The sequence below is a fragment of the Columba livia genome, chromosome 1, assembly GCF_036013475.1.
Source record: "Columba livia isolate bColLiv1 breed racing homer chromosome 1, bColLiv1.pat.W.v2, whole genome shotgun sequence".
Lineage (NCBI taxonomy): Eukaryota > Metazoa > Chordata > Aves > Columbiformes > Columbidae > Columba > Columba livia.
The window spans coordinates 115219730-115245850 of NC_088602.1; positions in this window are offsets into that span (position 1 = coordinate 115219730).

Sequence of the window (26121 nt, forward strand, 5' to 3'; positions counted from 1 at the left end):
CAAGAGCCACATGCAGGACCTGAAATAGTGCAGCTACATTTTGTCATGAACCCCTGTGGCAGAGTGGGTGATTCTTTGCATGAGGACAGTTTGACATCTGGTGGTGTAGTGACAAAATTAGAGGTTCTGTATGTTGGTATAGAAGTTAGCTGGAAAAAAAAAAAAAAAATCATTATTTTATTACTTAATAAAAAACAACATCACTGCTATGTGCTACTTTTGGCACAGAGCTTTAGCACAGAGCTCTAGTGGTTTAGCCTCTGTGGAATATAGGAATAAAGGAAAAAATATTTTTTTCTTATTGACTGTTCCAGGCTTCATGCAAGTATGATTAAGACCTGTAAAATAATGCACCTAAAATGGTTCAAAATGAGTTAACTGAGGAAAATCAACACTTTCTAAATTGTAACAGCATTTTCTAGTTGGCAAATTGGTTGTTGGAGAAAGTTCTATTAAATCTAATAGAAGTTGTCTGATAGAAAGAAGAAATAATGGAAAACATCCCTAGTCAGTCTGATTTCTTTAGTATTTCTTGGCACCAGAGTAATAAATGACTGTTTAAATAGAGCAAAGTTGTATGCATTGTCTTGTCTCCACTCCAAATTCACATGCACAGATTTTTTTCTACTGTTCTTTCATTAGAATTTCCTGACAACAGAGAAAAACAAATCTTGAACTAGAAGCTGAGTTATGTGAGTACCTAAATTGTTTGCAGCAACACAATGTGAATTATTTATTCTGACCACTTAGATTGCTTGTCCAGTTTAGTCCAGTGTAATTTTAAGACTGTAAGTAAAACCATGTCAGTCGTCAGGCTTTTTCAATTTGATATGAAACAGAACTCATCTGAGAAAAGAAACAACAAGAAAAGAATCAAAACCTTAAATGATTAGCATCATGTGTTTGATTTCCAGCAGTATCAAAAACTACAAGTGAAGACACTATTAAATGCTGGTTTGTTTCTGAGCTACAATTAATTACACTAAATGCAAATATTACTTGACAAAACAGTGCAATAGAAAAGTTGTTTCTCAGTCTTCCAATGAAATCTATTGTGTCGTTTTGTTTTGTTTTTAGTAAGTCTTCTTCAGGTTTAGAGAACAAACATATAATATATCAGATCTACCTGTTTATCCAATGAAATATCTATTTTAAACCAAAATAAAGGTATTTTATTCAAACTACATCTTCTGAATAAGAAGTGGGTCTGTAGGAGGAAGGAGCACTAAAAGAAGAATTCTAATGCTTTCATTACCAAAAGTTCTAACGCATTTCTGAGATAAGAGTTTAGCTTGAGAGCTTCATATAGTTCTGATCATTAAATATTATGCAGAAGGAAGCTATTTGCATGATAACAACTCAATGAACCTTCCTGCTTTTGAGGAACAGAATATTAAATGTTGTTCTCCTGTAATTAAATTCAATCAAAAATTTATTTAAAGGCTAAGTATAAACTGACCTAAATTGAAAACACGTCCTTGTTGCATCAATTGCCCAGATTCAGGCCTGTTTGACAGGCACTTTGTAATCTTCCTAGTTACATGCACAAATTCCATAAATACCCAGAAACCAGGTGGTAAAGGATATATAGAGACCAGGAGGGTGGAGGTGGCAGTGATATTTACCTGGAGTTACAGCCCTTGTACCTAGTATTCCTGTGAAACTTAAAACAAACCAATAAAAACCAACAAAATCTATTCCAATTCACCCTGTACAAAAAGGAAATAACAAAGTCACTAAACAGGAGGAAATGAAATAAAAACATAAACATTTAAAATAATATAAGAAATATTTGAGAACTGAAATCAAACTTGTGACAATTTAAGCATATGTTTTTGAGACAATTAGATTAATTTTAGGCTACTGTACAAGGTATACCACAAGAACTATCAGAAGAGAAAAGGAAGATTAAACTGCATAACAGATTTGTAACATGTCTAGATATAAACAGAAGAAATAGAAGAGGAAAACAAATAGACAAACAAACAAACACAACAACTACAAAAAAACCCTCAAAACTTTAGAAAGAAATCTTAATGGATTTTGCACTTGTGGAATGTAATTTAACAAGCCTCTATCATAAAAAGGCAAAGCACTATGGATATAAAATCAATAAACAGTGTAATGCATTTGTTACTATATGAAGATGGGAATACTCTTCCTTCCTTCCTTCCTTCCTTCCTTCCTTCCTTCCTTCCTTCCTTCCTTCCTTCCTTCCTTCCTTCCTTCCTTCCTTCCTTCCTTCCTTCCTTCCTTCCTTCCTTCCTTCCTTCCTTCCTTCCCCCCCTCCCTCCTCCCCCCTTCCCCCCTTCCTTCCCTTTGTCTCTCTTTGTTCTGCTTGAGTTTCTACATATTTTTCTTATTACTTGTAACTACTTAATTATTAATAATGATAACTTATGATTACTTATTAATAATATTTCAGTGGATTGTGTATGTTAAGAGAGGAAAAAAACCCTGAAACTTATAAATTCGTCATTCAGTGCATGTAAATACCATAATCATGTTGTCTGTAGACAAAAAAAAAGTATATATGTGTGCAACTTCAGTTTAGTTTGTGTATTGGGACTCAAGTACAACTATAAGTCCCAGTCTGTATATTCATGGTTTTAAGTAAAAGAACTAAAGGATATCAGCTCTGAGGCCAAGTGGCACTAGCAAATTCATGCTGACACTGCATTGATCTTTTATCTTCAGTATCAGACTTGTTTTGGATAAAATAAGTTTGACAGCAAAGCTGAGGAGTACCCTAACAGCTGAGAAACATGGTCACCTTGGACCTTTGATCCTCATATATCACAGCACACATGTACCTACTGTACTGCTAGTAAAAGGGCTGGGCATCACTTGAGGAGCACCTGAGGACAGGTCTGAGGACATGAGTGAAGCACAGTCTTCCATATAGGTGAATGAATTGATCCCTGTGGATAAAATCCTGTCAGTATCAAGGAAAGTGACTTGTATTAGTCAAAAGGATAACAGAATCCTTAATAATGAGAAAGCACTCTTCTAAGAAGAAAGCTATTATTTAGCAGAAACAATTGGCATGAGGCTGTTTAGTAGTGAGTGCATAATATGTTTTCTCAACTTATGTTTTGCACCTGGGAACCAAAAAAGAAATAGCAACACACTTTAGCTGATTATTATCCACATGATTGCTATTAAACCATAGTGTCTCTTAATAAACTCATTATTTACATGTAAGTAGTATAACAAAAATTGTCATTAATATTTAAGAACTTATCTGATACACTAACCAATCCATATTATTTTAAACAGATTGAAAGGGCATCCTCTTTTTCAGAAGTACTTAAGCAATTTGTGATGGTATGCAATTGTACTCCCTCTCAGTGTTGCAGTTCTGACGAACTGAATGGGTGAATTAGTGCTCCAAGGGGAAAAGCACATAATAAGCCCCTTTGAAACAACTTGAGAAAAACTGAATAAATTCTAGTTTTAGTTATGTTAATGAGACTTTGAGGGGATAGTACACAAAGATCCTACAACAATGCTGGCTTGCAGTAGCTAGTTGGAAATCCCTTTCATAACTCAAAGGCATGGCATCATTTTCTTATGATCAACATCTTATGATCAACAGACTGCCAAGGCCTATTATTTTGTTTCAAAGGCAAAGTATTTTTTTGCCTCATGGTGACAAGGGGCATGACTTTATCATGGACAGAAAAATGACAAACCAAAACAAAGCAAACAACAACAAAAAATCAAGCAGTTAGTCATTCTCTAACACAGTTATCTTGAATCTTGAGTCTTATTCTAGTCAAGTGGCAAAACAAAACATTCTGCCATAGAAGCCTATTGCCTCTGTATTAGCCGGTCTGCATAAGTCAAGCTCATAAGATATGATTTCTCCTATGAAAGCCTGTTCATTTGCTATTTTCTCTAGTAACTCTTCTGTTTGCTTATTCAGTTTCAATTTTTATTTTCTTTAATATGTCAGCTTGGAGTTGTGCACAGAACAGTACTAAGAGATGAAGCTCTGACAGTAAGAACTACATTTAAACCACCATTACATGATACATCCTGAGTCTCATCGGATTTCCCCACCCTTCCCCACCCCCAGTGTGGCATTGTACAGGGTATTCAGTAATCTGCAGTTCTGTCTCCTTTTCCATCTTGCCTTGTATTTTGTGAGTACTTTCACCATGACACCTACCACCATCAGGTGAATGAAAGCACCACAATTAGGACCTGGAGGAGTACAAAAAGTGAGAACATAACACCAGGAAAAGAGGTAGAAATTAAGCATGTGTATAACAATGTTAACTGCATTATTATTTTGTCTTTTTAAAAATAACTATTAGATATAGACTATTAATATAATGATACTTGAATTCAACTGTTTCAATTGTTCTTGGTTTCACATAGATACGGGGTGTGTTTCTTTGCCCATAAACAAGATTTTGAGCTCAGCCTACACATCTTTTGAGATCTCAACTATTAATTGTGTTGCAATAAAATATGTGGTTGCAAGAGTTTGTGATGGATCTAACTTGGTTGTTCTTGCATACTTCTTCAAACTATGGTACAGAGATTTCCTGGCTGTCCTAAATTACAAAGGTTAGGTGTCTTCTGTGAAAACAAAGAAACAAATAGAACTCAACCCAACAACTCACACAAACCCCAAACACACACACACACACACACACACACACACATCATCTTTCTTCATCCCAAGAGAAAAACTTTTGTTTCCAGAAATCTGGTGGCTATCTGATCCCTCATATCTAGAATACTGATGGAGATCTAATTCCATTTTGATTCATGTCAAGCTACTGCCTGAATGACATCTAAAACCAAGCAGAGTTCTGCAAACTCTTTCTGGAATAGACAAAAAATATGTCCTTTCCCCATTTTGAAGTGTATTGCCATCTCAAATGTATTGGATATTCTTTATTTAAGACTGTGTAGGTAGAGCTGCTCAAGTTTTTTTTAACATTTGTCTTTATAAACTTGATTATTTTGCAGTTTCTTTAGTCCCTACTGAGAGAAAAGTTCTAACCATATAACTGGTTTTGTCACAAAATTTTCACTTCCTCTCAAAGAAGCCCATGTTATAGCACTTTGCGTTCTCATACAGTTTGACCTGTATGAATACAAATTTGACTGTATAATTCTTTTTCTGGAGTATGTGATAGCTTTAGCACCATTTCATTCCACTTTACATTCAGCTACTTTAAAAAGATGTATCCTTAGTGTAGATTATACTTGGTAAAACCAGTTACTAGTATCTCACTGTTATATGATTCATCATGTATCAGAAATAGATTTTCTAGCAAGATATCATAATTTACTAGACATTCTAGTAGTAGTAGTAACAATTTTTATTCACACTGCTCCCATAGTCTCACAGGTTTTCAATAGCAAAGGATAATAGTGGCACAACTGGGACACTACTTGTTTATTTTATTGGTATTTGCTTTTATTTTGGTGTTCTCTGTTATTATAATGATGTCTGAAATGTTAATATTTGGATGTCTCCCTAGGATTGCATAATTCACTAATACATATTCAGATTTTACCTCTAAGATCTCAGCTCATTCCTTATCCAGTTTAACTGTCCCATTCTTCAAAAGACATTTCAAGTGCTAAAAATGTAAAACTAATTTCAAAAGGCATATTCTTCTCTGCATCCTTTTTTTTTTTTTTTTTAACATATTGACATCACCTTTTTATGGGAAAAGATAAAAAATATTTGGAGAAAAGCTTATGATAATTACTAATAACAAAAATAAAAGCCCAAATGTTATTTTTCAAAGAGTTAGAACCCTTGAGAAATGTAGAACAAGACCAAAAAACCCTCACACAAATAGCTATCTAAGAACTGCAGAACTCAACCATTTTGTAAACATTTTCTACTCCATATAAAGCATGTACACATTTTATACTCTACATATCTGACAACATTCATGAACACAAAAATCTCCTCTGGTGTCAAAACTCTCAAAATCAGAATACTTAAAGACCACCAATCACTCTTATAAACACAAACTCACTGTTTCCCAGTGCAAAATGAATAATTATAACCTGGAAAGAGTACAGTTGCAGGGCTTCTTTGATGGTGGTGTGTTTTAGTGATTTTTCATAGGTAAGTTACCCCTAGAGTTCCTATTTAGCTGTTTTATCTGAGAGACCGTTGTGCCATGTGTAGCCATGAAGTACAAATGAGAAAATTCAAGTAGCTTGGAAGGAAGAAATTGTTGTTTTAGGTTATTGCTGGTGTCTCAAAAATCTTTAAAACAGATAGTTGTGATATGTCAAAAATGAAAGAGAAAAGAGTGTTTAAGGCTGGTAAGAGTTAAAATAAATTAAATGTTAGTTTCTAGCTCACCCTGATGAAAGATATTACTAATTCCTCTGTAGCAGCTTGAGAATAGCTATGGATAAAAGCTTAATTAGGAGAAGTTATACAGCTTATCTTAAAATGAATTGGAAAGAAGAATATTAGCTCAGTTTAAGATGAATTTGGGATTCAGGTTCCTAATGAAATTACGTAGGATCTCACTAACAAGATCAAATTCATTAAATATAATTATATGTAGCAGTATAAATACAGCAAATGTAGAAAATAAAAACGTACAAAAATTTAAACAATTTATAAAGCTGAAGATCTTAGAATTTATAAAGCTTGTCATAATGTCAGTTTGTGAAGACATAATGGGAAAATGAAATAATTTGATGACATTAAACAAGAATGTAATACTATTCTTAAAAAATGAAAGTGGTGTAAAAGAACACTAGTCCTGATTTTAGATGAGGCAAAATTCCCCTTAACATTGACACAGAAGACATGCAACCAGAAAGCTACCTCTCAGATTTCTCAGCAGTGTCTCCATGACCTTACCCTGTGCTTCTTTTCTGTGGCTTTTCAGTCCTATTACCTTTGCCAGACCTGACCCCTTTTTCTAATTCTGTTCTTCTAGATCAAATATATAGTGCCCCTTTTTGTCTCTCACTCCTAGTCTTAGTTTCTATATTAGTGCCCTGGCTCATGCAGAGATCCTTAATCTCTTAATGATTAAAAGGGTTCTTATAGTCCTAGAATAGATTTTGTTTGAGACAGAGCCTCAGGGCATTTTTTTTTTTTTTGGTTGAAGTTCAGTGAGTCTCTGCTGAGACATTTTTGGAAGCATACCATCTAGCCAGATTTTTCTATTTTCATTGCAACAGACCTTCCGTACATCTTTGCTGAATTTCATGCTGCTACACTGAAGAAATGGAAAAACTTCATATCATAATGTTCCTTATCTGTGCTGCTACTAATCCTGCAAATCCAGATCTGGACTCAATACCATACATCCTAAATATTATGGAACGTAGGAAAAGATGTACTTCCTTCCTAAGACCTTCTGTGAGAAACGAAACCTTGCCCAAACATGCTAACTATTATCTTCTCGTGAGAAGTTCTCCTACAGAAGGCATTTTTGTTTTGTCAGATAATTTGTACTGGTTGAGTTGAAAGATTTCATAGAAATGCAACAGTTTTAATTAAATATCACTGGAGCTTCAGAAGTGGGAATGTTGCCTTAAGAAGAAAAGCCAAATACATTTTATTTTTCTTTTATGTCAGGGTCTCCTGATTCCTCTCCAAAATAAAGCGTGGGGGTAGAGAAGGAGCAAATAAGAAGTCTCAGAACACATAAAAAGGGATATTATAAATGTTTAACAGGAAAAATGAATGGAATTGGGCTAGTATCATGGAGGAGACATTTGGGTCTGGTACGAACCAGAAAAGCGGGAAGCTGACTCCTACAAGTACTTTGAAGATATCAGTTTCAGTTCTTTGCTCCTGCTGAGACATGGGACAATATCATGTAAACACTACCTGTTTCACCCCTTAGAAGTGTCGAATTGAATTTTATTTTCACAATGTGCAATTACTTTAGTAAGTCTTTATAGTACATCATGCTCAACACTCAAGAACTGTATTTGAACTAAGGTATATACTTAAATATATATATATATATATATTTAATATTCAGTGATGATCAGTCCAGTGATGGAGAACCTGCACATTCTTCATGATCTGTTCTAATATTTAGCTACATTTATGGTTAAAAATCAATGTGAATTTGTACCACAAATTATTTTAATTCTAGCAAATGGTTTTAGTTAATTGTTGTGTGATAGACTGAGAAAACGAAGATATTTTTCTTGTTGTTAAGCTGTGACCAAATTACACTATTACTGTATATTAATAAATTGGATAGAACAAATTAAGAATTCCATGTTGCAGCATGATTTACTAACCTTTTCGTCTTACAGGTACTCATGTCTAAACCCTTTAGTTCCTGTTTTCAAAATACTTCATGTCTTGTGCATAGCAATGGCTTGATCAGTGGCTTGATAAGGGACTGACGCATCCTATAAAGAAAGACTGAGAGACTTGAGATTTTTCAGCTCAGAAATAAAAGAAACTTTGAGGGGGATTTTAAAAATCTATAGAAAAACCCGGAGGGAGGGTACAAAGAGTACAGACCCAGCCTTTTTGCAGCAGTGCCCAATGACAGGACCAGAGGCAATGGGCACAAACTGAAACAAAGGAGGTTCCCTGTGCAAATCTGAAAGCATTTTTTTGCTGTGAGGGTGACCAAGAGTGACCTCCTTGGAGGTGTTAAAAGGCCATCTGGACACTCTCCCGTGTAATTGTCTAAGTGGCATTGCTTGAGCAGGAGGGTTGGATTACATGTGCTCCAGAGGTCCCTTCAACCTTAATCATTCTGTGATTCAGTGATTTAACTGCCTACAAATAAGTCCCCAGTACACGTTAAGGTCCCCTAGAATATTCCACTGCAGTGATTTGAAAACAAAAATTAAGATTGCTGTGAATTATTTATGAATTACCATGTGTATGTAGAAGTCCGCATATCTATAGTGAAGCACTCTAAGAAACAACAAAAGAAGGACCAGAAGCTATAAGTTAGCATCTTATGTGTTATTTCATTCAAATGAAGAGGAGGAGCAAGCTGACATAAAAATGAGGTATCAAGATGAAGTGATAAAAAAGATAGAATCAGCTACAGAATGAGGATTATACTAGATGACCTTCAAAGGTTTCTTCTGACCCAAACCAATCTGTGATTCCACAATTTTATAAGAGAATTAAGAGTTGTGAAATACAGAAATTTGCATGAAACCTAGGAAGAATAAAACAAAATAATGATGCAAATGATACCAAACATCACTCATTCAAACAAGATTGAAGAGGAAGCTGAAAATCAGTTTGTTGTCATCAATGAAGAAGAATTCCAGGGATTTAGTGAGGTCTTAATAGGTAGCTTGCCTCATCCTGTTTTGCATAAAAGCAAGAGGGTGCACACAACATTCTCTTTTATGGCCTTGGTCAGACCACATTCACACAAGTACCTTGATGCTTTTTGTATCTGTGTGTGAGAACATGAATAGGTAGAATTAATTTAGAGATTAAAAAAATAAAAAAAACAAACCAAACATTTCCTTCAGTGAGGTGTCTCATTATTATTATTTTTTTTTTAATACTACTTTACAAATAGCCACAAAGATGATTAAGGGAGTGGAGCATCTCCCTTATGAGGAAAGGCTGAGAGAGCTGGGTCTCTTTAGCTTATAGAAGAGGAAACTGAGGGGTGACCTCATTAATGTTTATAAATAGGTAAAGGATCAGTGTCATGAGGGTGGAGCCAGGCTCTTCTCAGTGACAACCAATGGTAAGACAAGGGGCAATGGGCATAAACTGGAACACAGGAGGTTTCATTTAAATTTGAGAAGGAACTTCTTCACGGTGAGGGTGACAGAGCACTGGAACAGGCTGCCCAGGGAGGTTGTGGAGTCTTCTTCTCTGCAGACATTCAAAACCCACCTGGAGGCCATCCTGTGTAACCTCATCTAGGTAGGTGTTCCTGCTCTGGTAGGGGGATTGGACTACATGATCTTTTGAGGTCCCTTCTAATCCCTAACATTCTGTGATTCTATGATTCTGTGAAATGCCACCCCTAATTCAGAACTGGATTTCTTTTGTGTGGGGTGTCTTCAGTGCCCAACCTTTGTGAAATGGCCTGGATAACGACAGCTGCTAATAGGAATCTGAGTGCAATCACTGTGTGATTGAAATACCCAAAGTTATCAGAAAGTATGTTTGCCTCAACATTCAAAAAGATTTTGAAATAATCATCTTGCAAAAAATATTTTTTTAAATGTGAACATTTGTAACAGGAAGACAGATGTTGGAGCAGGAGGAGGGCAGCAGCCAAATAGGGTTTGACACTGTAGGAAATTCAGCCTAGACGTAGCCTCCCTCTGTGGGGCACCTGCATTCCATCCAGGGGCCAATTGCACTGGGCAACATGTGAAACCCTTTAATGGTGTGTGACGCCTTGCAGGATGTTTCCAGTCTATGCAGGTCACTGAGCAGTCATGAGTGGTGGGGGTTCATCTGGCACTGGAGCAGCCACCTCTACCACAGGGACCATGATGAAACCCTTGCAGGGAGGGTGACAGAGACCTACACAGCCTGCGGAGGGGGGTACACACCTACTTCTGTGTGTGTGTGAATGTCTGTAAGTGATTGGAGCTTCTTGGGATTAATTAGAGAAGGGTGTTTAGAAATTTGTACCTGTTTCTGAGTCATTAGTTTAGTAAAAAAGAGGTTGTGTGGCTTTAAAGACCCTTTGTGCTTGACCAGAAGGATGGTGAGGACAGGAGGGAATTGAATGCCTCTGGATACTGAAATATCTTTGTGGTACCCAGCTGGTCCAGACTATGGAAAGAATTGGCTTTAAAAATCCGTAGTCCTCTTCCTTGGGATGAAGATCAGATAGGTCAGACTGTGGAAGACATCTTCTAAAATAAGAGAGGAAAACAGATGATCAGTATATTAATTTGTCTTACCTGTTAATGACTGCTGTTCAAGAAGGGATTTAGTCAGGAGGCTGATCTCCAGAAGCTGAAACGATGTTTAGGTCAGGGGTGTCAAACACATTTTTACCAGGGCCCACATCAGCCTCATGGTTGCCTTCAAAGGGCTGTAGTAGGAGTACTTATATTTATACAGTCCTAAAATTACATTCAGCCCTTTGAAGGCAACAGCGAGAGTGATGTGCCCCCTGGTGACAATGAGTTTGACACCCATGGTTTAGGTGGTTGCAAACAGACAGAAACCTATCTGTTGCTAAGAATGCTGCCACAAAGGTTGCTTAACAGGCTCCAGGGTTAGTGGAAGTGGCATCAATAATGGCTCCACAAAGGACTGAGCACATTCAGAGGTGAACAGACAAACATAAACAGGACCGTAAAGCCTTTAATGGCAGTCCTGAGTGAGGACTGGGATCTGGAAACTGGAGGTGAGGTACTTGAGGATCAAGTGGGATGGAAGAGGAAGAGTTGAATTGGAGCCTGACTAGACAGATCCACATCAGCAACAAAACCCATTGCCATGCTCTGAGGTAAGGTGGGGGTATTCTCAGGGCTTGACATCTCCCACTTCAGAAAGTTGCCCTTGATTTAATTCTGCTATTGCAGTATTAGGTGGTGTCAGAGAAAAATGCCTTCATGTTCTATAAAATGCAGAGGATATTATAAGACTTTCTTGGGAATAATTTTATGTCCTCAGATTTTCAGGTAGATTTTTTTCCCTCATTAGCCCTTTTTTTCATGTTCACTACTATTCTGGAATTTCAGTTACTGTTTTTTTCACAGTATAATCTTGTTATTTTTTGAGTGGGTGCTTAGAAAATAGATGTTACATGTGACTTCTTCCATCTGTACATGCTTTTTCTAAAAAACAACAGCTTGTATTGATAGTGATATTAAGGGAAAAAATAATCTGCTAATGACATTGTTTCTCTTTGCATGTTCTCCAATATGATTTTCTTCTATCTGTTCATACTTACCAAACAACATTTTAATACTCAATGATTTATATTTCTCCACTTCTAAAAACATATAGAAACTCATTTAGTTACAAAAAAAAGGAAAAAGAATCGTTATAGCAACCTTTTTAAGGTTTTCTTTCAAATGATTAAATAACGCCACAGGCCTATTTAATTATGATAGATAAGTATTTACTTATCTTTATTGAGCAAATTACTAGAAAAAATATAATTAGAGAAGCGTAAAGTGCTCAAAAATAATCTGAATAATCAACTAATTTATTTTCAATGATCCATGAAATATTTGAATTATTCAGTCTTCACAGCAAATCTAAACTCTTTGGATTTTGATAAGATAAATACTCTCCAAATATTCTGGAAGTACATTCTACATCAAGTGAACAGGGATGATCAATTGTATGTTGAATTTTCATTGCACAATAAGATGCACCAAGAATGCAAATGTTGAAAAATGTTGAAAAAAATCTTTTTTGCCTCTGTTCTTTCATATCCAGCAGCTGATAATCAAGTACTATGCTGTTGGGAATTTTGAAAATCATCTGTGTAAAAATGGCATGAATACTCACACATCCATTTTATGGAACAGAAAACTTTCTTTCACAGAACCTTTGTGAAGAAAACAAAAATATTTTCATTTTGCTATTTAGTATTTTTAGTGTAAAATGGCTTGTTAGCAAAACGAGGATGTACAGTCACATTTATTCCACTGTATTTTGATATTGTATTATTCAAATCTAAATACGTTGTCCCAGCATGACAGAGAAATTAAACTGAATATCAACACTTGTTATCCAGTATGTAGATCAGTTTTTCTGAGGGATGATCCACACATGGAACTTCCATTTTCTGAAGAAAAAGCCTCTGACTTATGGGATTGGTTTTGTGCCTTGTGGTGTTTTCACAGCTTGTACACACAACAAAAAAAAAAAAAAGGCAATATAGTGTTATAGCAGATGTCACAGCAGTATGTCTGAAGGAATACCTGTCTTTCTTGTGGAGTTCCCTTCTGAAAATGGATGCCTGACAGATGAGGAAGACCTCACCTTTGCCTAAAAAGCTATTGATGCAGAACTCATGGGAGAAACACCTGAGTTGTCCATAGTTCTCAGTCAGATGGAATTTAAGCAAAATATTTCTACTCCTCAAGCTCTAATCACAAGATAGGATCCATTATGAGACTCTTCTCCACTTGTCCTTTTTGAAGGCTAAGACAAATCCGAACTTGAATTGATAATGATATGACAACTCCAGTGCAGTCTTGTTCTTTCACCCTAGTGTGGATCAGACTAAATCCAGTGACCCTTAAAACAAAACTTTAAGAGCTGTACTTGTAGAAAAAGTAATGGAAGGTGCAACATTTATCAATGACTCTTAATGGCTTATACATTGTGGGAACGGCAGGACATGCGGTTCCAGCCACCTGTATGATAAAGGAAGATAAATACTAACATGGCCATCTGGACAAATATTAACACGATTAAATTACAGCAATTAGTCAAAACATAAAGGGCCTTGGACAGGATATACAGAAGTATGTTTTTTATGAGTGTAAGGAGTCATAGCCCAGGCCAGTGAGAATGATGTGTCGGGCCGGAAAACCACCCCCATATGTATGACATAGGTGTTGAGCCTGGGCATGTGAATGGGTGGGTCAGAAAACTACCCACACGGTATGCATGGGAACGTAGCTGAAAACAGTCACAAGTTGAGTGTGATATGTTTGGAATAACAATTACTGAAAAAACATCCTGTCTAACCTCTTGGTTAGGCCCATATCTGTAAACCTATAAATTGAGAACTGTTAATTAAAGAAGGCTCAGCTCAGCTCAGCTCTGTCTGGTTCTTCTCTCGCTGCTAACAAAAGCTCTGTGTCCATGTCCCTGGCTGCATCTCTGTATGTGTCTCTGTACGCATCGTTCTCAATCGCTGCAATACATATCTTCACATATAAATGTCTCACAAAACTTTTTATCGCTGTATTTGGAGGATTTAATCTCACATTCACATTCAAACCCCTAAAGTGAAACCCTGCCACTGTTTTCAGATTCTCTGAAGGAAGGCACTTTAAGAACAATAGATCAACTTTTGGGAATCTCTCCAGAAGCAATTTTGTTTACATTTGATCCTAAAATTAAGTACTCCCACTTAAGTTAGTGCCTCACTTTCCTGTTATTTTATGTTTCAGTATAATTTTGAATGCTATAGCTTTGTCAATGTCTTAGAGAACACACTTCTCCAATCTTAAAGCTAAGAAATAGGTTTGATCTGTTAGCACTTTTAGCCTGTCTCTCTGCCAAATACCAAATTGTCTCCTGTCTGACTTGAGACCTTCAGAGTGCTGTGTTTTCAAAAATCGCAAATAATTAGGTATCTTATCACTACCTCAGAGACAGATTAAATGTCTAGCATGATTGTTTTGACCATTTTGTTGTCTACATTTATTTCTAATAATGTTCTTTATAGTAAAAAAAAAAAAATCCTTTCATTTGTTTATATATATATATAAAATGTATTATATAACTGTAGATTAATTATCTACACAATAATATTCACATGACCTTTGCTCATCCATAGTGTCATTTAAGATTATTGCTTTCAAAATATGAACATTTTCCAACAATTACTTAAGAGATCGAATTCACACAAGGTCATTTGAGGGAAAATAACTTACTTTAGCATGTATGAAAAAGTCATTCCTAGCTACATTAAAAAAAATAGTAGTCCCGCTCCAGACTTGTCATAATGGCAAATATGTCAAGTCTGTTAATGTGAACAGACATTGTGGCGCCAAAATCTGCATACTTCTGCTACTTTAGCACTGTGCTGTCTCTAACCAGGAGTCTCACAGACAGCAGCAAATGTTAATGAAGGTTCTGTAAAATTGTCATTATTTCTCCAAAGAAAAATCATCTATCTTGAAACAAAATTAAACTTTCACTCACAGTATTTGTCACTATTCAGGGTTTGACATTCAACAAGTTAAAATATTAAGATCTTAGTCACTTCTGTACGTGCTCTCTCTCTTCTCTTCTTAGTACAGACCGAGAGGCTAAAAGCACAAACCAGACTGGTAATTCACAACACAGATGGTGTCATACTGAAGGCTGTGCTGGAACTACAACAAATTATGCATACAGTTTGAGGATTCTGTAAAAACTGGGACAAGTTGTCTTAAAAGTTGCAACAAAACCTGAGTTCTCTTGTGTTGAATTTGTGGGAATTACCAGCATCATTTACATCTTGAAGTGTAATAGGATGATAAGGTGTGATCAGATGCAACAAGTTTTAATTTGCCTGCAGGTGTTTAGGTAGATCCTCCATAGACAGTGGCCAGATATTAATCACATTCAGGAAGTATGTGTTATGACTACTTTAATATTATTTAAGAGAACGCAAAATAAAGACAAAATCAAGACTGTGTTTGAAAATTATTTTGAGACACTTGGGCTGGTTGAGCAAACATATTGTTGCTTGGAAACTTTGACTTAAATTTTACTCATTTAAACAGAGAAGGAGAGGAGGGGAGGGGAGGGGAGGGGAGGGGAGGGGAGGGGAGGGGAGGGGAGGGGAGGGGAGGGGAGGGGAGGGGAGGGGAGGGGAGGGGAGGGGAAGGGAAGGGGAGGGGAGGGGAGGCGAGGGAAGGGAAGGGAAGGGAAGGGAAGGGAAGGGAAGGGAAGGGAAGGGAAGGGAAGGGAAGGGAAGGGAAGGGAAGGGAAGGGAAGGGAAGGGAAGGGAAGGGAAGGGAAGGGAAGGGAAGGGAAGGGAAGGGAAGGGAAGGGAAGGGAAGGGAAGGGAAGGGAAGGGAAGGGAAGGGAAGGGAAGGGAAGGGAAGGGAAGATCAATCTTTCAGGTAGGTTATTTTACATTGTAAGTGCTTATTACCTGACTGAAATTAAAAACAAACAAACAAACAAACAAAACAAAACACACACACACACAAAAACCAAAAACAACCAAACTTGCACAAAAAGACAGATAATAGTCAGATGATCTTGAAATTTAATTTCAGTAATCTGTTTTCTTAAGTTAACACATCAGACAAACACTGTTATTCATGCCCTAGCTAAAAGTCAGGAAGGTTTTAAATTATTTTTTAGTTTATTTTAAAAATATAGATGAGATTCTTGTAATCTAGAGAGGTCACAAAATGTTTTACATTTCACCAGTGTTCAGGGAGGGCATTCAAAAGAGAGTTATACCTTTTGTGTTAGTGCCTTAATCAATATGTTTTCTCTCACTTTCTTTTATATATACAGATATTAATTGGTTACCTAATATTATGTTGAATTATGTATATCTATTATGCACTGATAATCACATTGGTATTAAAAATATGTGTATGATTTTGTGGTTTTATATGTAATTTTACTTGCTCGGCAATCATTTGTCTCAATTTTGTTCTTTGGCCTGAGAAAATTCTGTTAAAGCAGAATTGCAATGAATCTCTAGACTAGGATTCTACCCAAAATAGAATCCAAATATTCACTAATACCCATTGTTAAAATTTTTTGCAGTTCTAAATCGAAGTGTTAAAAAAGCTAGGCGTGAGTATTGTAATTTTTGTGTGTACAGCCACTGTTGAAAAAACATGCAAAGATTGAATGAAGTTGCCTTCAAATACATTAGTTGCTTCTCACTGAAAGAGGTCACTTGCAATAACATGAGCCAGCAGTCTATGCACATTGGCACGGACAAGTTAGATCATTCAGACATAATGATACAATTATGTCCTTCCTCAAGAAAATGGACGTCCCACAAAAGTCCATTGAGAAACTCTGTTCAGTGAACAAGACTGAAAGTATGAACAGGACGTTGACACTGTTAAGAAAGAGACAAAGTTCTTATAGTAATATGGAAAATGTTACAGTTTCATCATTATGACAGTGATTCATCCATATGTTAAATGCTGCATCTAACATTTTGAAGTGATATTTCAGAACTAGAGAAAATTTAGATAATAAATCAAATTTTCACTGGTGAGGGGGATGGGGTAAAGGACTTTAGTCAGTGAAATGATGGAAGGTCTTAGATTATTTGATTTGGAGAAGGGAGGATAAATGTGACAGTATATCATTAAAGTAAGGCTAACAGAACTGTAGGATCGATTGTGTCAAATCTCTTTATCTGATGCTAAACACAATAATGCTTCATTTGATTTCAGCTGTGGTTCATATAACATTTATAGCACTGAAAATAATATCTGGAGCTGACATTCTGTAGAAAAAAAAGGAATGTATGAAAGTATATTAGAGGGAATGAAGATAAACATATCTCTTGCCTGGATTCTTGTCAGAATAGACAGCTACACAAACAATTATCAATATAATTTCCATTTGTGTTATTTTGCAAGAAATGTGTATTAATGAATTGATACATTAAAGAAGCTTCATGATAAATGTCAGCTAAAGTAAAATGAGGTAAAGACTTGATAAAAAGCCTCCGTCTTAAATTAAAGATCAAACCAACCACTAATGGACCTTGGTTATTCCCTTTTCCAATTGTGAAGCCATTTTCATAAGAAAAAGAGAACTTGAAATGGCTATATTGTGAGAAATAAAAACAATTTGTTGAACATTTTTCTATTCCAGATTTTTACTAAAAGAAGTGTAATTCTTCAGCTTCATGAAATATGACGTCTAGTATATTTACTTCCTAAAGGCAGGCTTTATTAAATCTGTCAACTTGATGATTAATCCAAAAGTGATCTCCAGATTATATAATTTATAACACTTCAGGGATGTGGTCTAGCCAGTAGATGTATTCTGTTTTGATGTATTCCATGTGTAATTTTTTCACATGGTGAAATACTGGTAGTCCCTGTTTAATATAATTCCCTCTAAGAATAATGTAATGAAAGTGACTGCATTTCTTAAACCAGGCAGGAGAGCTATAAAATCAGGTATAAATTGACAATGCACTGCCTTCTCTGCACTGTGTCTCTGAGTGAATAGATAAGCTACATAATGCCTACTATATAGCAAAAGTATATCAGAAGTAGTCAGCATGAGTTCACCAGAGGGAAATAATGTTTGACCAGGCTGATAGCATTCTATGAAGGTATGACTGGCTGGGTAAAGGAAGAAAAAGCAGTAGATGTTGTCTACCTTGACTTCAGCAAGGCTTTTGACACTGTCTCTCACAACATTCTCATAGGTAAGCTCAGAAAGTGTGGGCTGAATGAGTGCATGGTGAGATGGTAAGAGATGGTAAGAGATGGTAAGAGAGGTAGTGATGATAACTGCCCTGGTCAGTCACACTAATCGCTATGGACATGTGGAGTGTGAAAATGTCTGGGTTTTGAGTAAGATTATCTGCATGACTGCACTAGTGACTTTTCTTTGTAGCAGGCAGAGAGAAGGGAAGAGGAAGTAGTTGGATGCACTTCTGTCTGTCGTGAGTCCTGTCCGTAGGTGCTGCTGAATGCAATGCTTTGGCTGTGGCAGTTGGCATGACCGGCTGTGTCAGTGTCCTTAGTGTGCCTGTGTGTTTGTCTGTGTTCATGTCCATGACTCTGGGATATGTGCTCAACTTTGTTATTGGTGGAGCCTGCAAAGTGGTAGTCAATGGTGCGGAGTCTAGTTGGAGGCCAGTATCTAGTGGAGTGCCTCAGGGGTCAGCACTGGGGCCAATATTATTCCATATATTCATTAATGATTTAGACGAGGCAATAGAGTGTGCTGTCAGCAAGTTTGCTGATGACACTAAGCTGGGAGGAGTGGCTGACACACCAGAAGGCTGTGCTGCCATCCAGCGGGACCTGGACAAGCTGGAGAATTGGGTGGGGAATAACCTAATGAAATTTAACAAGGGAAAGTGTAGAGTCCTGCATCTGGGCAGGAACAACCTCAGGTTCCAGTATAGGTTGGAAAATTACATATTAGAGAGCAGTGTAGGGGAAAGGGACCTGGGGCTCCTGGTGGACAACAGGATGACCGTGAGCCAGCACTGTGCCCTTGTGGCCAGGAAGGCCAATGGCATCCTGGGGTGTATTACAAGGGAGGTGGTTAGTAGATCGAGACAGGTCCTCCTTCCCCTCTACTCCGCCCTGGTGAGACCCCATCTAGAATATTGTGTTCAGTTCTGGGCCCCTCAGTTCAAGAAGGACAGGGAACTGCTGGAAAGGGTCCAGCGTAGGGCAACAAAGATGATTAAGGGAGTGGAGCACGTCCCTTATGAAGAAAGTCTGAGGGAGCTGGGTCTCTTTAGTTTGGAGAAGAAGAGACTGAGGGGTGACCTTATTAATGTTTATAAATATAGAAAGGGTGAGTGCCATGAGGATGGAGTCAGGCTCTTCTCGGTGGCAAACAATGATAGGACAAGGGGTAATGGGATCAAGCTGGAACACAAGAGGTTCCACTTAAATTTGAGAAGAAACTTCTTCTCAGTGAGGGTGACAGAGCACTGGAAAAGGCTGCCCAGGGAGGTTGTGGAGTCTCCTTCTCTGGAGACATTCAAAACCCGCCTGGACATGTTCCTGTGCGACCTCACCTAGGCGTTCCTGCTCCAGCAGGGGGATTGGACTAGATGATCTTTTGAGGTCCCTTCCAATCCCAAACATACTGTGATACTGTGAAGTGACAGCCATCTCCCTCAGCTTGGGAAGAGACGCTGGGTCTATGCGCACTGGGTTGGTCTCCAGGAGTTGGGCAGCAGAGGTCCTGAGTTACTGGAGGATGTGCCTCCTTCTTCCATAACTTAACAATTGTCATAGAGGAAAATGTTTAGAAATCTGATACTTCTTATCTTTCATATTTTTTTCTTTGTGCTTTTATACTTTTTGTTTCAACTGTACAGTTGTAAAGTAAAAGCCTCTTCTATAATCATGGAAACACCGTTGTCTTTAATTTATTTTCATTTGCTTTCATTTGAGTGTCATTTAGCACCTCCAGAATAGATGGTTAGTGACACATTTTCTATTTTCTCTCCTTTTGTATACACTTTGCCAGGTTTTGTAGTTATATTCACCTATTTTTACCAGCTGATCCACAAAGTCAAAGGACTGGCTCTGCATTAAAAATGTCCATCAAGTATCTTCCAGTTTTGCAGGGTCCCCTCTAAGCAAAATTGTATTAATGAATGAACATGCTGCATCTGACTTTATAAAATTTTTTCAGCAGATTGCAATTAAGAAAGAGAATGGGTTTTTCTCTGCTGGACAGAAATTTACCCAAGCTGCATATTCTATTTAGTTAGCTAATTAGTTCATTGCTCGTGTGTGAAAATTTAATTTCAAGGTAGCATTTGTGTGAGAGGTTAAGATGTCTTGTGTGTTAGTGTACCAAAAACTATGTAGCCTAATTTCAGAGGGGACATTTAATTTCTCCACTTTAGTCTTATATCCATTTCTGTGGCAAAAGTATTTAATCATGACATTTTGTCATGATTTAATACCAATCAGCAACTAAGCCCCATAAAAAAACCTCTCACTCACTCATCCTTGATGGGATGGAGAAAAGGCAAAGCAAAAGCCGCACATACAAGCATAGCACAACTAGAGATTCATTCACTGCTTCCCATGGGCAGGCAGGTGTTCAGCAATCTCCACAAAGCTGGGCTCCATCATGCATAGTGGCTACTTGGGAAGGCAAACACCATCACTCCAAACAACCTTTACTTCCTTCTTCTTCACTGAGTTTTATATGCTGAGCATGATGTCATATGGTATGGAATATGCCTTTGGTCAGTTGTTGTCAGCTGTCCTGACTGTGTCCCCTCCCAACCTCTTGTATACTCTCAGCCTACTCACTGGTGGGATGGTGTCAGAAGCAGAAAAGGCCTTGGCTCTGTGTAAGCACTGCTCAGCAATAGCTGAAACACCCCTGTGTTATCAACATTGTTTCCAGCACAAATCCAAAACATAGCCTCTTGCCAGCAACCATGAAGAAAATTAACTCTATCCCAGCCAAAACTAGCACACATTTAGAGGACTAAATGTATTTCTAAAACTGCTCCAGCAAAGTTCATCTGATTGTGTCCTATTGAGGACAGTATGTTCCTTCTAGAGGATATTAAACAAAAAGTAGACTTTGGGTTTCCTGTGAAGAAAAAAAGGCATGGAATTGATGGATTGGCTTGTCAAGGACTGACTACATGGTGAGAAAACCTTTCTCCATCTAGCTAAGCAGCTGGTTTACTCTGATTAAACTAGGCATCTGGACAGGCAAGACAGCTCACTCTGAATGAAGACAGCTCACTCTGAGTGAAAACAGTGTGCTACGGTTCAGCCCTTTCCTATTTGACTGCTTTTAGAAACATTTTTTGAGGCATTTTTTGGACTAGAATATCAATTCTTAGTATGTTTTGCTTCATCTGGAGCTCCAGGATGGATCATCTTCTCCCAGGGTCAAACCGAAATTGTCACTAACCAAATCTGTTCTAAAGTCACATCCTTTCTTTTTAACACAAATGGGATTGTCATTGATCACTTACCTTTTCATTGTAGTAATATTAATTTCTCCTGTTGAAATCATATTGCATGGTTAGCCAAACTCTGCATCCTATGGTGCCCCAAAAAATGAGACTGGCAGGACCACAAAGCTATAGAGGGATCTTCTTGTGCCTCTTACAGTCAGAGCTTCTGTGTAAAGGGAAAGAAAAATCATAGAAGTGAAGCTGTAAATGTTACTTGAACATCCAGTACATCTCGTATTCCAGCCACTCTATTTATTATTATTATTTCTTTTAATTTTGTTTAAGCATATTTAAAACTGTGGATTCACCACTAATTTCAATGTTTAGAATAAAATAAAAGAAGACTGTGTAGAATATCTTCTCACAAGAGAAACATCAATGTCTATTTTCCTTAAGCATTTTCATAAACAATTCTTATATATATTGAAGATAACTAATTAGAGCCATTCTGTCAAAACCAAACTCTCCATGAAAATAACCCTAGGCTCTGATTGCCAGCATGGATAGATCTTTAATTATTATTTCATAAGTGCAAATATTTTACTGTAAATTTCCAATTTACTGGCTACAGAAAGAAATAAAAAATACCATATCTTCTGGAATGGGGGGTGGGGGGAAATATAGACAATGTGAATGTGTCATCAGTTAAAATGAGAATGAATTTAATCCTGCATTATCCAGAGTTACAACCTAGGAAATGCAACTCCAAGATTTTTCTTTGTTGGTTTTGTTATGCCTTTTAAATCATCTAAGGAAAAAGAGTTGTGTGTGTGTTTTATGAAAAATGGATTAATATAACCTGCCAATTAAGGATGCCATCTTTTCAGAAGGTGACTGGGTAATTAGAACTGGTCATATTTGTCATTTTATGCCCAAGCATGAATTTCAATAATTCATTCCACCAAGGGGATTTTCCATTCTGCACAGATAGATATGTCTTTGAAGAAGATGAGGGCAAAGATTCCCTGAAGGAAATTTATGAATCACTCAGTATCTTTTAGAGAGACAGTATAAGCTATATAATGTAGGTCAACAACAAAAGACATATAAATCCAAGCCTGTCTAAAATAAATTCTCTGGGTGTTCATGTTAGGATTTATAGTCAGGTTGGTCTTCAATTCAACCTAAGAAAGAAGGAATTCCTACTAATGTGGAAAGCCAGCTCAAGTACTGTCCCCTGTTGATGCCCCATATTCACTCAAACTTGAAGGCTTAATATAACTGATTCTGTGCATAAAAATAGACTTCCTCCAGGGAAACAAATACAACATTTTCTTTTGTCAATCCTTTGGCAGGGTGGAAAAACACCCAAACAAACAGATGATCACCCCATTCAAAAAAGGTCTATCTCTTGTGTTTTAAGGTCATGAGGACAGATAGTTACCCAAGTATTCAAATTTTTTGGTCTTTGCCTGTCAAGAATTTGTGTTCCTCTTAGAATGCATTGTATGAGACATTCAAAGCTTCCTATAGGAGACGACCAACTCATTTTTATGTGGAAGTGTATTTAACCTTACACAGTCAGGACTGTGTGTTCCCTTATCTGTATTGTTCTGCTCTTAGTTATGAATTTGTGTTTAAAAACACTGAGAAAGTTTTCAGGATTGGGAGGAAATAAAAATATCACAAAGACAATGCAAAACTTTTATGGTTTTTCAAAGACATTCAGCTTGCTGCAAAGTCTGATAATATAAATCAAAAGCCTATTATTTTAGTTTCGTGCACGTGTAAGACAAGACTCTACAGTAAAGAGGAAGGCCAAACTTAATAGTATTAAATGTCCTAACATAATGGAAATTTCTCAAGGTACAGAATTGATGGGAAGTCAGATGAAAAAGTGTGTATGACTGTGGAGTCTAAACATAAGAATATGTGAGGGGATTGATTTTACTTATATGAAACTGAAATGAGTATTAGTTATCTTCTTCCTTCTGAGTGGCCAGCCCAACTTGACACAGTAATGTCAAGTTTTTTTTCCTATTCATAAACTGAGCTATATTCAGCTCCTGCTTATGGTCATTATTCAGTAACCATTTTAACCATGCATTAGTGCATACAAGTAGTCCATTGAAGCCTTCTTCTGAAATTCTTTGGTTTTATTTTGGAGTGTGTTTTCCCCATGTATTTTTCATATGGCCTCTCTAGAGGGCACAACCCATCAATGTGTCATACTGCTGCTGGATTTCATGAGTTGACCCTGGCTAAATACTTCTGAGCAATTTGGTAAAAAGCAGTCTGTTGCATTAAGAGCAATGCATTCCCATGGATCTGATGGGGACTCCAGTCCCACTTCTGTTCTTTTCTTGCACAAAACTGCTTTTCATGCCTCTCAAGAAGAATCACTCCTTCCTACTAGAAGTGCTTTTAGCACTTGATGTTAACAAACTCTGTGCTTCCTGCTGCAATGACTGTAGGAATGTAATGAGCTTCGGGCATTGTATGGTACTACCATGCACTCTGTTTAGGGAGTTACAGCTTGTTGCACAAGAAGACAACATTATTATGCCTGAGATTTTGTTTGCCTATTAAATAATCTAATTAGGTTCATGAAGGAAACAATCTGCTTTGCAATGGAACATTGGCTAAATGAATATCTAAACAAAGATATATCCTTCATAAATATTATTTAGTATTATTAAATAAGCCATAGACCAACCTGCTCTGAGCAGAACATCTTACTTTCAAACAATTTGTATACAGAAATCATTAGTACTTTTCACATTTATAGCACTATAATATACACAACAAAATGAAAATTAGTAAAAATTCAACACTAGTTTCTCTCATGTTCTTATGTTACAAAAATTAAACATAAATCTATTTAATAAAATCTTTGCTCACTGTTGTAAATACTCTGATAAATGATCCTTTTTCTTTGAGTGCAGATGAATATTACAAAACGATATGCAGAAATATAAGATTTCCAAGATGGTTTAAAGTAATTCCTCACAGAAAATGGGGCCCAGACAGTTTTGATTCGTAGAGTTAAAATGATTAAATCATGAAAGCACTAAACAGCTTAATAGTCTAGATGTTTCTGAGAAAATGTATGGAAATGTGATTTTTGTACAACTGTGGAGATGCATGAAGAAATGTAGAAAGAAAGACAGGTTTGATATTTTTAATACTTTACTTGCCATCACTCTATTCTAAACTTTCACATTTTGCTGCAGCTCTCTTTCAGATACCTGATTTTTTTCTGACTCCTCTTTTACAGAAATCTTCCTCTGCATCCTGAAAATCACTGAAAGTTGTGCTTGTCTTCTTATAATTCATATAGAGGGTGACAGAAATATGGCTATACCACCACCTTTGAAGCCCAGGTCTGAAGTAAATATATATGAAGTAGGTATTCTTCCTCAGCAAGAGCATGAAGTAAATACATGTAAAATATTGAAAATTAGTCTCATTATAGCCTGACATTATTTTGTAAGGTTTCTTATTAGAGAAAGCTTCTATAGTGTAAGAATATACATGAATCAGCACAATGCTAAACAGTTAAGGTCAGATTTACTAATTAGATAAGATCCCTTTGGAGCACAGAGGGATAGTAAACTGGATTAAGCATCTCATCAAAGAATTCACTTTATGTTAGAGAATTCCCTCTGATTTCACCTGTGGCAGATTGAGTCCGTCCACCTGCTGTTTGGGAAATGGGTTAGGAAAACATCTACTTAAAAAAAAAAAAAAAAAAAAAGAGAGAGAGAGAGAACTACAGTTTGCTTTGTATTTTTGTATTTGCACAGCTCAGGAGAAAATTTCCTCAATGGAAGGTTTTCACTGGATTCTCAGTAATGATTGTTCCAAAGAGCTCCTGGAGAAGCACAAAGACACAATCTGATCATAGCTGGACCTCAACTGAACCACAATTTGGAGTCTTTCCTGATTTGATAGATCTTGTTTTGGGGATTATTACAACATTATTTTTAAAGTTTTGCTATAAAATTACTAATGCGTACTCAGCTTTTAAGAAAGTTTTTGCTGGGAACTGTTAAGAAGATATAGGCTGTTCTACATCTGCTGCTGCATTTATCTTTTCCTCATCTCTCTCTTTATGTCTTACTAGTTGCTTAGGAGAAGGAATATGTATTCCCTTAACCCTTTCATTTTTATCTTCATACACTTTTCAGTTTTCCTCTTATTTATTCTAAATTCTTGGATTCAGTAATTATTTAAAAATCCATTGACTGAGCGGTGAGGTGAGGCTACCTTTCTAGTGTTACTATTTGTGAATCATACATTTACTCTGCAGGCTGAAATTTGATAGTCATAGATTAGCTATTTCCCACCATACTGTACTAGTAAATAGACAAAATGAGACAGTAATCAGCTTGCAGCATGAAAAACAAGCACTGTTGAAGGCCTGGCTTTGTGATATGGGAATTGTGTGCGTGTGTGTGTTCCTTCTTCCTTGTCATTAAATTAAAGGTGCTGGACATTTCTATGAATAAAGAACAGTAAATCGTTTTCTACTGCAGTGAATGACAGTGGTGGACTACTGAGCCAAAGATAAAATATAAAATTCTTTTAGGTAGTACTGCACAGTATTTACAAGACCTAAAAAAACTACAGTGAATAGCAATTTAGGACTTTCAAAAAGGTCTTCCTTCATTCCTGCAGTTGCTATTGTGCTTGCTTTCTTTATCCCTTGATAATATTGCATCCAGCTGCCTGTGGTTTCTCTTTGTTAATCTCATTTGGAGCTGCCTCTGAGAACAAAATATGTTAAGAAATAAAAAGGTATACAGCACTTTTCTTTCTCTTTTCACCTCCTCAGAGCTATCTTCTTCAGTTGTCTTAGTCTGAGGAAAGCTTCATTTCTTTC